The sequence below is a fragment of the Cicer arietinum genome, chromosome 5 (genome assembly GCF_000331145.2).
Source record: "Cicer arietinum cultivar CDC Frontier isolate Library 1 chromosome 5, Cicar.CDCFrontier_v2.0, whole genome shotgun sequence".
In the NCBI taxonomy this organism is placed as follows: domain Eukaryota; kingdom Viridiplantae; phylum Streptophyta; class Magnoliopsida; order Fabales; family Fabaceae; genus Cicer; species Cicer arietinum.
This window is the reverse complement of record NC_021164.2, coordinates 14,294,104-14,300,822: the sequence shown is the minus strand read 5'-3', so window position 1 is coordinate 14,300,822 and position 6,719 is coordinate 14,294,104.

Here is a 6,719-nt window from a genome sequence, read left to right as displayed (position 1 = left end):
TTTCGCATATTGAAAATCCTGTTAAGGTGCATGCTTAGTTGAAAAGTTATTTTGAGCATTTAAAAACTTAATTGCTATGTGTTAACTGTTATTGTTTGGTTGGTGACCTTTTACAATTATTGTGGAAATCTGGGCTTTGCCCTCAGATGAGAGTCAGGACGGTCCTACCGGTTCGTACCCTACGGACGGGAATGGAGATAGGAACACTTGACTGCAGTTACGTTAGGAGGATCTCACGGGGCGCGTGGAGATCACTCAGGGTGTATAGCTTTTTGGTAGGATGATCAGATTAGGATGATGTATAGGGACTAGGTGTCATTCTTTTTGGATTGGAGTATTTTTAGTTTGGAAAACTGTACTTATACTAATATTGTCAGTTTGACTTTTTACTTGAATGGGTTCCATGTACCATTTGTTGTTGTGTAAATGGTTTGGATTTATAATTGGAGAAACTTTTCCGCTGCTTGTAAATTATAATGACTCAATTATTTATCCAAAGGCATTTCATGATTTAATTCTCTGTTTTATTTTAATTCCTTTTGAAAAAAAAATATACCCTCTCTTTGAATTTATGTGATGTGATAATAAAAGATGGATGCATGGTATGATATATGTTTACGTGATGATAATGATGATTTTTGATTGATGATAGTGATGTTATAAAATTGTGATGAGAATTTTGAAGTACCTCATACTTGATGAGATAATGATGATTCCTAAAGATGATGCTCTTAATGGAATAGTCTAAGCTAACAAGGACCGTTTCAAAAAAATTAGTAAAATACAAATTACAACCCTTATTCCCGGTATCACCTATCAGAGCAGAGTTCCTCCCAAACTTGAACTTCAAGACTTATTAACCTGTAACAACTGTGATTTCGCAAAAGTAGAACCAAGCCAGTCAAAGACAAACAACGAAGGAGGTGAGTTTCAAAATCATGTTAATAATATAATATAAGTAAGAAGAACACACAACAATCATAATACACCGTATCATAATCACATTACGATATATCAAACTATTTAAGTAAATAGTATCATATTATAACATCAAATTCACTCAAGTAAGATAATCATCTCATTATAATATGCATCAAATCATCTAAGAGTAATTATTATTACTTTTGAAACACATCAATCACCACAAAACAATCACAAGTAAATGCAATGCTATGCATGAGCTTAGACTCTACTTCACAATGTGGTACCATTCTAACTCTGAAGTACTTGGTTAGGAGGCTTGATACTATGCCACCATCCCGGTGGACGGACAATTCAAATTGGCCCTGTCCTCATAGATCCCCTCAACTCAACCCGAGACACATATACGTGACAGTCGAGGTAAACGTGTGTTGCGTGGTAGCTCCCGACATTTGGAGTGCTACCTCCAAGTCACCTAGGAATTCCCCACCCGAATACCTCCAAGGTCTAACAATCTTGCCTTAAGGCTCGACAGCAGACCGCCACGATCAGGCTCATTCAGTTGTACTTCCCTGAAATCACTAGGCTTGTCAGGCCCTACCTATATGATGACAAAATAATCTCCACTTCACAAATTCTCAATATTTATTTTCTCCCCTCGTTGGCATATGGTACTCCATTAAGACCTTCATCTCAAACACAAATTGGAATCACAATATTCTCATCACAATTTATAACATCACTATCATTAATCACATGTCATCACAATCTTATAACATCAATCTCATCAATCATACATCATCACATAGACTTATGACAAATTTATAACATCATTATTGTTAATTATACATCACCATAATTACATAAAACTTATCAAAATGCATCCACCTTTTATTATCACATCACCTAAACATGTCTAATCAAACATATACATAAAATTCATTCGACATCCAATATCACAATAATATCAAATATCACACATTTAACAATAATAAATCAAATATCACAATAATATCAAATGCCACACATTTAACGAAATTAAATCAAATATCACAATAATATTAAATACCACACATTTAACGAATCAATCAACACATTATAAGTATTTCTATTTCACATTTTAATCTCACAATTTCTATTTTGCATATTAATTAATTTATCACTCAAAGGGCTACTGCCGTACATAGCAAGCCTCGAATGAATCGTTGGGAAATACGGTTTTCCCGTTCATCTGACAATATATTATACTCATGAATTCAAACCCTCTCTCACCCCTTACCTTATTTTGACGCTTTCACACACGACTACGATTCCACGAGCAAACAACCTTTGTTCATTGACTCTTTGTCTTTCAATCGATCTAACTCGACAGTTTATGGGTAAACGTTAAAAATAAATTATGAGAATATCCTTTAAAAACTAAATTTGAAATTCGGTCAAAGAAACTTACCATAAATCAGAAAATAAATCAGTGGATAAAATAGCAATTTTTCACACGGTCGTTTTGGCGTTGGTTTCACTCAAATCGGACTTACGTTGAAGGAGAACGGTTCAAACTAAGTAATTTAACAAGCGGAGAAGTCGGGGATTTTAGAGAGAAATTTGGATGGTTAAAAATCTGAGGAAGTATGTTTATTCGACTACCTATATGAATAAAACGACATACTAAAATTTGGACGAGAACGAAGAAACTTTTCCTGAAGGATTATCGATCGTCGGTGTCAAACTATAGGTTGTTGTTGTGTTTCTCTTTGGTTTTACGGCTGCTGCAGCTCCTTTCTTACTTTTCTTATTTTTATTTTATTAACATAATTAGGGTTAACATAAATGGGTTTGACCCATTTGTCCCTTATTTAATATATGTTTTACTATTATTATTTTTATTTTGGCTTAATTGCAGTTTTGGTCCCCCTATTGTAGCTGAATCGCGAAAGTAGTCCCCCCCCATTTTGTTTCTCCCCAGTTTTGGTCCCCCAAATAGAATTTTGGTCCAAAACTTGATGAAATTTCATTTTTTTTGTATTTATTTAAGTCCCACCATGCCTCAAGATTTATTTTGTAACAATTATACTTGAAATCTATGATCATAAATAGTGTAGTACGACTTTACAAAATGAATTTCATCAAGTTTTGGACCAAAATTCTGTTTGGGGGACCAAAACTGGGGAGAAACAAAATGGGGGGACTACTTTCGCGATTCAGCTAAAATAGAGGGACCAAAACTGCAATTAAGCCTTTTATTTTTCTAAAACAAAATTAATTGTTACTTAATCTCATTTTTTTAATACTCTTCCAAACATTATTAAATTTTCAAAACATTACTAATATTTCATAATTAATATATGCTAAATTAGAGTAATTAAAATAATCAATATAAAAAAAACATATTACTAATAATTAAAACTCTCACATTCAATTTGACTGATACATGCAATTAATTGGGTACGCGTATATACACGTAAAATTGCATAAAATCTTTTTCTTTAAACTATATATTATACTAAAATACTATTATTTTTCAAATAGATCAAAGAGTAAAATATAATATTTATTATTTATATCGCTCATGTAATCTAATATTTATAAAACTAGCACATCATAGAAATCATGCCTATAAGGAAAATTAATCATAACACTAATCAACATATATTATAGAATAATTTTAACACCAAATTAATTATCTAAATTCCTATTTAATTAATAAAATAGTTTATTATAAAATTTGGGGTGTTACAATGTGACAATTGTGTAAAATATTTTACACTGTCACTATTATCAAGGTATATCGATTGTGTAAAAAAATTTATATTAAAAGATGTATATTTTATGAAACACAATATTTTATTGAAAGATGTATATTAAAAATTTATTACATATCAATAATATAAAGTTACTTAAAACATTAAAAATGAAATATGTGCTACTGCCAATTATTTTAATTCATTGAAGTATGTGACACTCTTTTTATCCTCTATATTTAACATAAACAATAAATAATGAACTAATATGAATTTTTTGCCACAAAAAGTTTACTTTTGAAAGTTAAAAATGATAAATTTTTATAAGTAGTCGTGTGTGAAAGAATTTCTAAATTCCTATTTAATTAATAAATAATCAACATATATTATAAAATAATTTTAACACTAAATTAATTATCTAAATTCCTATTTAATTAATAAAATAGTTTATTATAAAATTTGGGGTGTTACAGTCTAAGGTCATGCATAACACTGTATTTTCTTGTGATTGTTTTGTTCTGATTAATATGTATTGTGTGCGATAATAATTTCATAGATGATTTGATGATATAGTGAAATGTATTGTTTTCCTTGAATGGTTTTAACTTTATAATATGATGTTTTTCGTTAAGTAATGTTTGTGTAATGATACGATTCTATTATGATTATTTGCGTGTTCTTCTTACTTGTATTATATTATCAACATGATTTCAAAACTCATCTCCTTCATTGTTTGTATTTGACTGGCTTGGCCCTGCATTTGTGAAATCACAATTTTTACAGGTTAATGAGTCTTGAAGTTCATGTTTGGGAGGAACTCCGCTCTGATAGGTAATAAGGTTTATAAGGGTTGTAATTTTTAATTTACTCATTTAACTTGAAACGACTTTTTGTATGAAAATCTTATAAGTAGTAGTAAAATTTTGGAATTAAATTAAGAAATTCTACTTAAATCAAGTTTATGGAGATTGCACTATTTTATAGAAGCAAAAAAGTTTAAAGAGTTTCGTTTGAATATTTGGGAAATGTAATATCCTAAATAACTTGTAATAGTTTTCTTTTCTCTGAAAGAATTTTTATTTATCTGCAGCGATTTTTGTTAAAAAAATAATCTAGCATAAGTTATTATATAAGTTATTTTGGCATTTAAGGTATCACATTAGGGGTATCAGAGCAGGTATGTCCAATCAGATCAAGTGGGTCGAGTGTCGGTTAGTCAAATGTTAGTCGTGTCAACTGTGTTGTCTTGTGTATTAATTAATTTCGCTATCGTGTTTTTTTCCTGTTATATTATTGTGATATGTGTTATATGCTATTGTATAATTATACATATTTTTGAAGTTACTAATTAACTTTATTTATTTTTTTTTTATTACTCTGATTGTATTGTGAATTATAAGTTCCTTTCTAAGTGATTAAATAAACTATGAAATTAATTATTTGTTAAAATTTGAGTTAATTTAATAGAGGTAATACTTGTAACACTCCAAATTTTATAATAAACTATTTTATTAATTAAATAGGATTTTAAATAATTAATTTGATGTTAAAATTATTTTATAATATATGTTAATTGATTTTGGGATTAATATTCGTTATATAGGTGCTTTCTAATATGTACTAGTTTTATAAATATTAGATTAAATGTGCGATATAAATAATAAATATTATATTTTATTATTTGATATATTTTTTTTTAAAATAATAGTATTTTGGTGTAATATTTTAAAGAAAAATATTTTATGTGATTTTACGTGTATATATGCGTATCAGATCAATGTAATATTTTTTTTGTGCACTTGACTGATGTTAAATATGCATGTAGTTATATTTTAATTATTTATAATTATTTTCTATTTTTGTTATTTTCTTTTATAAATAATTATCTTGAAATAGAATTGATATTGTGTTTGATTTCACTTATTTTTATATACTTGTTGTAAGTATTTATTAAGATTTAGTAATTAATATAAAGTGTTAATGCTATATTTATTTATTTTATAATTTCGACTATTCTCTAATGATGATAATATTTTATTTTGAGTATTTGGAAAAATAAGTATTATTATAGGGATTATTTTGGTAAATAAATATGTTTTAAAAAAAATGTGTTAAAAGAAACAGTTTTGATAATTGTTTGTTTTATTTAAAAAAAATAAAAATAAATAGAAGAAAGAAGTAAAATTTATTTTATAGATTAGACACATATTGAAGAGTAAAATTTAATTAAATAATAAAAAAAATTATTAATTGAAAATAACATGAATGAAAGGCATGAGAAAGAGAGAGTAACCATGAAACAAAATAGAGCAGATGCACATTGAGAGAAAAGTTTAATCGATGACTGTCCCAAAAAAGTTTCGTTATTTTGTCCAAATTTTAGTATGTTGTTTTACTCATTTAGATATTTAATTAAACATAATTTTTCCGATTTTGAACAATCCGAATTTCTCCCTAAAATACCTGATTTCTCTATTTACAAAATTTGTTATTTTGCACCGTTCTTCTTCACCGTAAGTCCGATTTTAGTGAAATCAACGCCAAAATGATTGTGTGAAAAGTGGCAATATTATCCACTTATTGGTTTTCTAATTTATGGTAATTTTCCTTGACTGAATGTCGAAATTTAGTTTTTAGAGTATTTTCTCATAATTTATTTTTGATGTTTACCCATAAATTGTTGAGTTAGATCGATTGAAGGACAAAAAGTCAAAGAACAAAGATTGTTTGCTTGTGGAATCGTACTCATTTGTGAATGTGTCTATATAAGGTAAGGGGTGAGAGAGTGTTTTGATTCATGAGTATAATATATTGTGAAATGAACGAGAAAACTGTATTTCCCAACAATTCATCTGAGGCTCGCTACGTATGAAAGTAGCCCTTTGATGGATAGATTAATTAATGTGAAAATATGAAAATTGTGAGATTAAAATATAGAATAGAAATATTTGTAAGGTGTTGATTGATTTGATTTCTTTAAATGTGTGATATTAATATTATTGTGATATTGGGAGTCAAATAGAATTTATATATATGTGCGATTAGATGAGTTTATGTGAT